The 12234-nt window shown below is 42.5% G+C and overlaps 1 long non-coding RNA gene across 1 annotated transcript; it reads left to right on the top strand.

The window, feature by feature from the left end:
* Positions 1-6735: 6735 nt before the first annotated feature.
* Positions 6736-11970, top strand: LOC138569781 (uncharacterized). Its single transcript, XR_011303329.1, has 2 exons — positions 6736-6834; positions 11551-11970. It is a non-coding gene; the product is annotated as an uncharacterized lncRNA (long non-coding RNA).
* The last annotated feature ends 264 nt before the right edge of the window (positions 11971-12234 follow it).

The raw sequence follows: 12234 nt of genomic DNA, 5'->3' as shown, positions 1-12234 counted from the left end.
GGTCTGCCATGTTAGGCAGTTGCCGTGACAACGGCTCTCTTATATTACACGTGACCACCTTGCGCCATTGGGAAGCCGGTGGTTACGAACTTAGGTCTATATGTATATGTATAGCAGGAGATAGACTGCACAAATCACAAAAGTAAACAATTTAGGGGCATGCCTACTTAATATCCTTAATTATGATGTCTTGATATCCAAAAATGAAAATAAAACAATGGAAATAGTAAAAATACTCGAATGAAAACGGGACCAAGGCAGGACCCGAAGCAGACAGAGGGAAAACATATGTTTCATATAAGAAAGCAAAGAGGAACATGCATATCATGAAAATCAATAAAACATGGAAATAAACATGGAGCACATTCAAACCACTCAATTTAAATGCTACATATCTGTAGTCAACATTTGATATAAAAAGACATTGGAATAACAGTAATGCTCCTAATAATGATTGAGCACAACCTCGTCACGAACGGTGTCGCTCACAGGCAGCTCCTTGGGTCCCAGACAGAAGTCCAGGACTTGCGGCAAGGTTGCTAACATGGAGACATTGGAGCAAAAATAGTCCACAATGCTGGGAACACATATTCAATTGAAATAAAGGCAAAGCAATGTAAACAGCAAACATCATGCATAAAGTGCATCAGGGCATCGGGAAGGACACATATGTCCTAGTATTCCAAGGGGATTTAGATGTAACAGTGGTAATTAATTTCTTCGTTTAGACCATTCGGGACCAGACTACAGGGTTTATCAATCCAAAATGTCTCCCTACGATTCAGGCATAGGCCTAAATCTTCGTGAGGGTTATTTCTGGTCAAAACCTCCAGAACCAAAAACTTAATTTGTGAGAGGTTGTGGTTATTTTCAGCCCAATGTCGGGTCATAGCTGAGTTCGGGTTAGAATTACGAATGCAGGAACGGTGTTCGTTACAGATACTTTGGCAGCTCTGGTTGATTGGCCCACATAGTATTTTCCACATTGGCATTTAATGCCATATATGATGTTAGTGCTGTCACAGGTTCCAAATGTGTTAAGAAAAATGTTCTTGCCTGTTCGTGGATGAAAAATAACATTCCCTTTGATTACGGAGTTGTAATTAGTGCAGTGCAGACAAGGGAATGTACCAGTACGTTCTGTCAACAATTCCTTAGCGGGTGGTCTTGTCTGTACCAGTTCATCCCTGAGGTTCTTGCTTCTCTGGAATGCAAACACCGGTAATTCTTTAAATAGATTCTGTACTCTTGTGTCGTTTTTGAAAATACTCCAGTGTTTTTTGATTGTCTTCTTGATTTTGTTGCTCTGGATGGAGAATTTTGACACATATACCGGTGATTTCAGTTCTCTGACTGTTTTTTTTTAAGCGGATAGTAGGGTGTCACGGTCAAGAATGTTAACTCTTTGAACTGCTGAGTCCAATTCTTCTTGGTGATAGCCTCGTTTGAGGAATTTTTCTTTCATTTCAAGTTGTTGCGAAATACAGTCTTGAGGGTCACTAACGATCCTCTTTACATGTAGAAGTTGGCTAAATGGAAGGTTCCTCAATAAACTGATGGAAGCTCAGGTGATGCAAAAGGTTGTTGCAGTCGGTGGGCTTCCGAAAAAGGGTTATGCTTTCTTCGTTATTTGTACATCGAGAAAGGTGATTTTATCACGTGATGACACCCTAGTAAATTGCAAGCGTGGGTCAATGTTGTTTATTTACTCAAAAAAGTCATCAAATGCTCTCTCCGTGCCTGTCCAAATGCCAAAAATGTCATCAATATATCGAGTCAACATATGGATATCTTTTTTCCATTCTTGCTTGCTCAATATATAATCCAGCTCAAATTTAAACATAAAACAATTGGTGTATGTCGGCGCCATAGTGGCGCCCATAGAGGTACCAGAGGTTTGCAAGAAAAACTGGTTGCCATATTGGAAATAAGAATTTTTGGAGATGAATTGTAACAGAGTCAAAATAAATTCTTTTTGTGCATGTACATCTGGTGATTGGAGTAGCAACCATTTGACTGCTTCGATTCCGAGGTCGTGTGGTATGGAGGTGTATAGACTCTTTACGTCTATAGTGAACATCAATTGGTCTTGTTGAAAAGTGGTGGAGTTAAGTTTCTGAACAAAATGAGTAGTGTCCCTGGTATAAGTTGGAGTTCTCTGTATAAGTGGTTGGAGAAAAAAATCAATGTAAACACCAAGTGGCTGATTAATACTGTCCATCCCTGCGACTATTGGTCTTCCAGGGGGTTTGGTGGAATCCTTGTGGATCTTGGGAAGCGTATAGAAATTTGGAATTCTGGGGTGATCATTTAGCAAGAATTTATGAGTGTGTGCATTTATCCATTCCAATTCTAACGCCTTGTCCAGCAAGATGACCAGGTTGTTTTTGATGGAAATAGTAGGATCATGATCCAATGTGGCATATGTGGTATGATTTTGAAGTTGTCGCCGGCATTCTGAGTCATAGTCAACAGTGTTGAGAATAACAAGGGCACCTCCTTTATCTGCAGGGAGAATTGTTATTTTCGTGTCGCTGTATAGATCCTTGATAAGCCTCATTTCATCGGGTTTAAAGTTCTTATGTGGCGGGGTTCTGTAACTGATGCGTTCAAGATCACGGGTGACTAATCTCTGGAAAAATATCAATATAGGGTACGTTGATAGGTGGTACAAATCTGCTTTTGGCCCTGAATTCTTGGAAATCAGGCATGTTGGTTGGTTTATCAAAGGTTTCCAATTCTTCAAAAAACACTTTCAACTTGAGCTTCCTTACAAATCTGTATGGTTTGATCTTGCTGTTAAATAATGTGGTACCATAAGTTGAAACAAAGCTCAGTCCTTTTTTGCAATGTGTCTTCTTCAGACTTGTTAAGAATTCTGTCTGTGATGTTAATGACTAGGTTTTCTTTAATTGTAGACGTGTCTGTGGTTTGGGTCTTAGGTTTCCTCCTCCCCCTGTGGGTTCTTTTGGCGAGCGCCCAAAAAAGCTGAGGTGGAGGATGCTTGTGCTGGAGGAGTAGCTGTACGATCAGAATTACCAGTTTATTTAACAGCAAGATCGAACCATCGAAGCCATCCAGCCCACCCATTCCCAGCGACACTGAATGCCTTTTGTCAAGAACCAGGGGCTTTCGCTTTGACACCATCCCTTTAAAATCACTGAAAATATCTGCTGTTCGTATTAAGGTCTGACTTCTGTGCTTTCTGCAACTTTATCACAGCTCATGGTGGTGGTAATGAAGTGTGACCATGGACACCATTCCTGCAGGTGTCTGTGGTCTCCACTGTGACTGATCCTGTGCTGTCTCCACAACATTATGACATTTATTATTAGTCATTCAATAGATGGACACTACTGTACCCAGGCACCATGCATAACACAGTACTTTTACATTGCAGGGAGTTTCTATATGGCTAATAATGGTGACTTTTCCATCCTATTTTAAGGTATATTTTACATATATTTATATATTCGATTCATATTTCTACGTCTGTATTCATTCTTAATTCATTAATCATTTTTTTTCTCTAGTGCCCCACGTCATTTCTAGAAACTCAATTCAAAGTACTGTACACATCCTGGGCTTTCTATGCCCTAAGACATTTTCATAAAACTTTTCCCTAACACTTTGGTAGAGTTTTTTTTCTTCCAACGTGAATTGAGTCACAGCCACACCAACAAAATTGCTGAAGGGTGTTATAGTAGACCACATTACATTACTCTATTGAAATGCACAATCTCCCTTTCTATTAATCACTGCCCAGATTTTTTACTCCGCTGTACGGTCCTTTGTGGTTTCATGGACCTTAATTAGTGGTAGACAATGATATTAATGATATTATAGGTTATTTATAATGTGCTTAATACCCAAAGGTTTCTAAGTGCGGACCCCGGGATCGGACCTGAGGTGCTCCGTGACGTCTTGCTTCCAAGGAGAGCACGTTGCCGCTGAGCTATCCTCCCGGGACACAATGATTTCCTCACATTTTTAGAGCTCTTTGTTCGACCTCTTTTTTTAAAAAAATGCAAATGACCAAATTAGTTTCAAGCGATTAGTTCACTCCATTTAGAAGCCATTGCAGGCTTTGCAAAGGCAAATGTAAGGGAATTACTTCCAACTACGCAATTGGTAGGAGTTGCCTTATTTCACAACTCACAGAAAAGTGAGGTAAATGTGCAACTTTCCTTTAAGTCCCTTTCCATTTTTATTATCACATGTGTTAAATATGTCTGTAATTACCAAATGTCCTGAACGTGGGGGTTGTTAGTGGGCCAGGCCCTCACGCCCATGGATTCACAACACACATGTATCACCCTGTATCTAGACTTGCATGGAAGCAATCATGATGAGTCTGCGGACAGGCGAACCATCATGTTTCTTCATTTTTCTTAGGAACAATCTGTGCCACGTCATCCCTGGTTCCGTGCTGTGTGCTGTGTGCTGGGAGTCACACATTGGTTTTCTGGGACAGAATTGTGTGCGGTGACTGGCGCCCGTGGTTGGACCGAGGTATACAATTGTCTCGGCAACAGTAAAAAAGTGGCCAACAATCACACATGGCAATGTGCTTATTTCTTGATAGATTATTTGAGTAGCACAAAAGGAGGAATATTTTGGTAAAAATGTGTCGCAAAAAGTTGAAAGAACATGTTTTCAGTAACACTGGTCCAGACTACCAGCTGCACAGTGAAGTAATTCATCTAAACGGCCCACTTTGACCCAACATTGTCCCACTCTAATGAGCAAAACGGGTCCACACTAGCATCTTGGGCTTGCGATTTGGGCATTACTTTATTGCCCTCTAGGCCAGATCGGGCATGGTGGCAGCTTCTCCGGGGATTCTTAGATATACACATTCTGCTGATCTCACACAACACACCTACCATTAGAATGCAGCCACACACCACGGAAATCACCCTGGCTGCACACACACTGCATCCACCCGAGCACTATTTGCTACCCTGACTCTCTCCATTGGCCTGGACTACGGTCCCCGAGGGCGTTCAACCCACAGTGCTTTGTGATCACACCATTGGTAAAAGGTGCTATACAAATGACCAATAACATAACATACAGCTAGTTGGCTTTCTGTTCTCCTTGCTGTACACAGTGTCTGAATGGCAGAGAGAAAACACATCTATGCGTGCATGCGGATACCCACAGGAAGAAGTCCTTGCAGGGCTCTGGGCAGAGCATCCCTGCTTGCTTGTGGGGAATCCACTAACAGAACCAGCGAATCTGTTTTCACCCCAAGTGTTGTTCATCAGTTCAGCGAATATCAGCAACCTACCATAATGTTGTAGTAGTGTGCACTCACATAAAGTTTGGCCTATAGAATACGCTGCATATCTGTAAATGCACATGTTGTCGTTGCATCCTTCAGCGGTGTAGGGCTAGGACAGATAAAGCTACATATAAAATAGCACTGCCCTATAAGACATCACAATACTTGCATATGAAGCAGAATAGCAAGCATTTCATTTGATGGCTGCATACCCATAGTGCTTTGCTCAGTGGCTCTGAACTGAAGGTAAACTGCCAGGATTGGCTACTAGATGGTGCTGTGATATTTGTGACTTGATAACTGAAAGGGCCTATTCTACTCTTACGTATCAGGTTTTTTTGTGGAATTGTTTTAATTCACCATAACATTGAAATGTTTGGCTCTCTCTAATTCATCAAACGCAGGGTTGTCTTTCAACATTAGCCATTGAGACAACTGCCTACTTCGGCTGGATGGCTAAACATACCAAGTTCATTCTTTTAGCTAAAACATGTCTGTTTACACCCCAATACCATTGTTGCAGATTACAATGTTTGCTATTTTGTCCCCTGAAGAGGCTATTGAGATGGAGCATGAGTAGGTGGCAGGCATATTCGATTCAGGTGACTTACAGATTGAGTCTGATTATTGGATAAACGGAATTACTTTACTACCTAATTGACTAACCTGCATGTTTGGTATGATGGTCTCCAAGCTGTACGAGCTGTGGATAATCATGCTGCGTGTTCTTGGGTTATGAAGGATCATTGTGAGCTTTATTTCTAGTGCAGCGCCATTTATGTTAGGATATGCTAACATTGAGGTAGTCACCCAGCCGCTCTTTTCATCTTATTTCATGTCCTGAGTTGTACTCTGACAAACCTTTCAAAACAAGTCACCAACGCACAAAGGACAGGTCCCTTCCAGCCTGAACTTCAGGAAAGACCTGAAGGCCCTACTCTTTAAAGAGCACCTCGCCAACTCCTGATCTCTCTACTCCACCCTGCACTCCCCCTTTGAAGTGCCCCTCCTCCTCTGCTCCCTCTACCCATCCCATATCTTCTGCTACTCCAGGACCCTACTTGTGCTTCCTCTTTGTACAACTCTCCCTTGCTTCCCAGCGAGGTTTGCACGTTATAAATCCCATACACACATTGCCCACCCACCTAAGGGTTTGTCTAGGACTTGCCACTCCAGGCAATCTTAGGCCTTAGACAAATGGATTCTATGACAAGACTGGAGGCTCATATTATGCATTACAATCTTTACTCTGAAACCACAGCAGCAAAGAAAAAACTTTTACAAACAAAAAAGTTTCAACAACAGAACTAGATAAAGTTCAATGTCAATGCATGGGGAACTCCCCAAACCATCATGGAGGATAGGTCATACCCTGCAGGGGACCAATGAGCAGGGACCCTCCTTTATATATGTCCATTACTCTAACGCCAACCCCTCTTTCTTTGCTGCTGACACCACAGAGCTAAGTCACCCCTTTCAGTTGTGTCTTACATTGTTTGTCAGTAGTAGGCTTTATTAGTTTGAATATGACATATATTATTTATATGGTAAATATGTGTTAATTACCTTTTATTATAAAGGAATTTGTGTATTTGATACAATGTATCTGGATAGCCGCGTGCGGCCGTTGGTTTCATTTTGGTGTCTTTCAAAAAGAAAATATGTATTATGCTCATACTTCCTGTTTCAGCTGAAGCAGTGGTGCAATGGTTGAATTTCGGACTACAGTCCATGAGGTTGTGAGTTCGAGGGAGCTCTCTAATTTATTTCTTCTTTAAAAATTTCTCGCGCTTGTAAACTCAGGTGTTTCTAGTGCATTAATCAACTCGCTCCCGGCGTGCGCGAGAGCAGTGTTGTTTACACTGTTCCCTCTTCATTTCGTGCCCCTTGACAGATTTATGGTCACCTGGGGATTCCAGGTGCTGCAGGCTTTGGGTTCGGCCTGCCCCTGTGGCTTATGTTTGTAACAAAAGCCTCTGTTTCAGTACTGAGCCAAGTTAGCTCAAATATAGAGCTGCAGGTCTCCCATGCAGGAAGACCCGGGTTCGCGGCCGACCAGCGCATGTATATTTTAAGATTAGATATTTTAATTGTTATATTTTAAATAATTGTATTTTACAATGGAGGTATTTGATTGTCACCTTTTTTGCTCAGTTGAGCAGGGATTTCCTAATGGGCATTTGGTTGGTTCATGACTTCTTCAGAAAGATTATAGCACAAACAATTTAATAGTAAAAATGTGGTTTTGTTAAATGTTTGTAATTTCGTATCCCTGGTGACACAACACATTTCCTTACCTTTAGTGCTGGAAAGAAAGAATGTTTACTGATAGACTGTGGGTTTGTTAGGTCAAAGTCTGACCATCCAGCGCAAGAGCCCGATGCACTGCCAGTCTGCAGTTTTATTTTATTTTCTTTGTTTATTTATTCATTTACTTATTTCTTAAGTTATGTGCTTTGCCTTCACTGTAGGTGCCATTATCACACCCTGCTCGGGCGAGCAGTTGGAGGTGCACTTGCTCAGTGTATCCTACCTTCAACTTGACAGTTTTCTTTTGTTTGGGTTATCTTCCCTGGAAAGGTGCAGTCACCTGCTCGGTGGCAAGGTTGCCTGGGGTTTCTGCGAGGGGTCCCCTTGTATACGGCTGTGTCCACACCCTGCTAGGGTGAGCAGTTGAGGTACACTTGCTCAGTGTTTCCTCCCTTAAAGTGGGCAACTTGGGTAATTACCTTAACTGGCATGCACCATAACCTGCTCGGTTTCAGGCTCTGCCTGAGTTCTAATGCGAGGTTACCCCCTCGTGTACTGCTGATTATCACGCCCTGCTCGGGCGAGCAGTTGGAGGTGCACTTGCTCAGTGTATTCCTTCCTTAAGGTCGGCAGCTTTGTTTAGGTGCTGCATATGGCTGACGCCATTGTTTGGTCTTGTAGGCGTGCAGTAACCTGCTCGGTTTCAGGCTTCGCCTTGTTCCTACTGCGAGGTGCTCCCTCGTGTACTATTGGTTGCCTCACCCTGCTGGGGTGAGCAGTTGAGGTGCACTTGCTCAGTGTACGCTTTGATAAACAATATGTTTAAGTGTTGACTGGAACACATTTGCGTTTTTTCAGAATTGTCAGTGGCCCAGAAAGCTCAGTGAGTATCAGCTTATATAAGGGCCGGGGATTCGGTCCCCTGTGAGGGCGTAACCCCTCTTCTTTGGATATTTTATATATATTTCATATATTATATATTCTTTATTTATTAAGTGCTTTAAAGAAAAGAGTGTGGAAGTGGTTGTAAACAGACCCATATGGGGTTGTACCTTCCTCTCTAACCATCTATCCGGTGTTATCATTCATCTTTTAGTTAAAATTCTGTCACCCTTTACCTTAGTTAGTTTCAGGACAACTCAGTCCTTTCCTTAGGTTTTGATTCCCGACCTCAATTGCTCCACCCAATACCAGTGCTGATTAAGCTACAGTATTTTCTCTCAACATGAGGAAGAATAAAGATGATGCGTTATGCCTCTATTGAGGTCTGTAGGGCTTAAGGCTCTCTTTAGTGGGGACGTTTGTTCTCCCCTACTTTTGTCCCATTGGACATTCCTTATTCTTTTGGTTTCTGGTGGAGACAGGGTCAGCTCGAGGGTAACCGTTCAGTTTTTTACATGACAAGTTGAGCAACCATGTTTTACTTGGATGGAGTGTTTGGAAACACTTGATGGTATCAGTTAGACGAGTTGCCAAATAATAACTTGCTGGCGCCTGCCTCATGTTTTTCCTCCCAAAGCTTGGCCTATGGTTCAGCTAACCGTCTAACAGTGTGTTGCAACTTCTCCTCTGCTCGAGGAGTACACGCAGGCTTCTGTACCCTCATGAGCGTTGCTTAACCTCTTTAGAGTGCTGTTTTCATATCCGTGCTGACCGTTCTGATACAGGTTCCTAATTTTGGAAGGTCTACATCAGTCTTTTATCCAGCTGAGATCGATAAGTGAACACCTCACACCACACAACGCTCGTAGTAGTGTTAAGCACCACTCATATACCTGAGGGTTCGTAGTACTGTATAAGTACTGTTTTGCTATGGACAATGTGCTTAGTTTTTCCTTCCCCTGATTCCCTTAGTGGCCAGTCAGCCTCACATGAATACAGTGACTCAGACCTCAGGGTTTGAGGGGACAGTGGTCCCAGATTTCTTCTCAACCTTGCATTTACAGGGCATTGATAATTATCCAAAGTTCTTTCCCCCTCATTCCCCTTCCTGCCATCCTTGGGGGAGATTGCATCATATTATTACGCCTCTGGGAGTATCCAATGGTTTCAGTTTTCCTGCCATCCTTGGGGGAGATTGCATCATAATATTACACCTCTGGGAGTATCCAATGGTTTCAGTTTTTTCCTTTTTACAGGAGTTCTGGCGGGTGACCAGTGCAGACTCGCACTGAGCATTTCCCTCCCGTCTGTTACTTTCCTTTGTGCTAATCTCTGGTATTTCAATAAGTTAACTGGAGTCTGTCCAGTCAGGGGATTGGTTAGAGGCGCTAGTGGGTATTTATTTCTCTTAACGGTGTAAAGCGGGGCTTTAATGTGGTCCTCAGGGTAGTTTTCTTTCTGGATTGCAAGGTTTTTCCTTTGGATAAGTGGGGGAGGTTTCTCCTCTTTTGGGAAGGCTCAATATCCCTTGGTGGGATAGAGGGGTCTGGGAGTGATACTATCCCCCATCCACGTTATGACCCTCTATCACGATGCGTTCCAGAGTCTATACATTAACTTTCAGACGGTGTCTGCCGCTACGATTACCAGAGTGCTGGGATATATATTTGGTTGATGACTTGATTATCATAGTCACCTGCATGGCAGGTGGACCTTTGGGGTTTTCACAAGAGTTTGTTTGCAGTAAGGTGCCAGCTCAGGGTGCTGTGAGCTTCAAAGATCTGCAAATTGGCTGAAATATAGGTTGGACCTCTTCTGGTGTACACCTTCAGTTTAACCATTTAGTGATCAGTTCTTTGCAGTTTAGAGTCTTGCTAAGATTTTGGAAATTTGGTGTCCTCCTTCGGTTACTTTTGATCCGCTAGGGGATTTATCACCAGGGAGGAGGGATCAAGGTTCAAGCACCGGGCATACCTACAAAGGAGTTTAGATATCACTATAATGGTAGTGATTGGATGTCGGATACATTTTTTCTTCTTGCCAAGTTTGGCCTCTTAAGGATCAGGTTTATAATATCTGCCTTTTGTCATGGTAGCAGAGTCCTTCTTCAAGAGTTCGGGAGGTCTGAGGGTCTCCGTGTTGGCGGTTTGACGGGTTTAGCTTCTCAGGTGGGGCCCTCTCTTCCATTCTGCTTCTGCCTCCAGAAGACTTCCCTCCTTAGTATACACATATGTCTGAAGACAATTGTAGATTAATTCTATTGCTTTTCAGCTCCGCTCAGGATGGATTGTCCTATTACAAAATTTATAAAAATGATTTTTTACTCCCATTTTACCCTTTTGAAGATTTGTCTTTCCCTCTTGGTTCCCCAGTGTAGTTCTGTGACATGCCCTGTTTCTAATGCGATATCTTCCTTTAATGCATGGGATGGAACCTATAAGACTTTCACCCCTATGGGGTACTTTTCTTTATCTCCAGGAGAGCTAGGTGTTTGTTTTCATTGGTTTGCTTTCTAGGTCCCCAAAAATGGTACGAATTTAAGTGTTTTGAATATTTGATTGAACAACATAGGTGTTTATTTCAGATGGTTTTGTCCTAACCTATTAGTATAGGAAAACTTTGTTCAATGTTTTCCCCTCTTTTAACCAGTTGGTTTTGGTGGCCTGTAAGGAACGCTGGATTTGGCACATTCCTGTTTTTCTTGCAGTGGATTTGACTTTGCCTTATAAGACAGCTTTTCGGGCAACCTAGTCTTGGGCAATTCTCTGATTGGTCAACAGATTGATTTAATGAAAGCATTTAAAAAATGTTACCTTTCCTTTAATTTTATTATATTATCTATTATATTGGATCATTTTGTACTTACTAATGAGATGCAAGGGCTTTGAACTTGCATAATATGAGCCTCCTGTCTTGTCATAGAATGACTAATCCCCCACACTAACGTGAGATGGGGGTTTAGATTCTATTAAAGACAAGGAGGCGATTATTATCCCTCCCACCCACCCTGGATATGATATGATATGATATGACAATTGTGATACGCATGTACACAGGTGGTTCAAGTGAGAACATTCTTTGGTTTGTTGTTCTTCCCAACCACCCACCCTTCTTGCTTGTTGTTCTTACAGGTACGAGTTGAGGTTCTGCTCAGGAGTGTGGATCGCAGTTACAAGTTCTGGAGTGCGTGATTTCGGGTGAGAAGTCCTATCCAGAAGAACTTCTTCATTGCTTCAGGCTGCGGAAAGGTTGAGATCTCCGGTTTCGCTGGATCCTTTTTCTCTGCGCTACGCAGTTCAACCGTTCCATTGGGCGTCTGGTGCAAGTCAGCTGCAGAAAGAGGGGTTGGCGTTAGAGTAATGGACATATATAAAGGAGGGTCCCTGCTCATTGGTCCCCTGCAGGGTATGACCTATCCTCCATGATGGTTTGGGGAGTTCCCCATGCATTGACATTGAACTTTATCTAGTTCTGTTGTTGAAACTTTTTTGTTTGTAAAAGTTTTTTCTTTGCTGCTGTGGTTTCAGAGTAAAGATTGTAATGCATAATAATCGCCTCCTTGTCTTTAATAGAATCTAAACCCCCATCTCACGTTAGTGTGGGGGATTAGTCATTATGCTATGCAAAGTTATTAGGTTTTTACAAAGTGCGGCTTCTGCCCCTTGGCGCTGAGAAAACCCATTTCAGTCCAGATTATTTCAGACCCAGGGGTGATCTTTCTTGGGGTGCCACACATTTCACCCTGAGGATATCCGCAGGCCCAGAAACTATACATTGCATTCTGGTTAATGTCTACTCAATTCATGCATCAGTCA

The sequence above is a fragment of the Ambystoma mexicanum genome, chromosome 2q, assembly GCF_040938575.1.
Source record: "Ambystoma mexicanum isolate Mex_15411 chromosome 2q, UKY_AmexF1_1, whole genome shotgun sequence".
NCBI lineage: Eukaryota > Metazoa > Chordata > Amphibia > Caudata > Ambystomatidae > Ambystoma > Ambystoma mexicanum.
The sequence above is the reverse complement of the archived record's forward strand: the minus strand, read 5'-3'. Positions and strand labels throughout refer to the sequence as shown.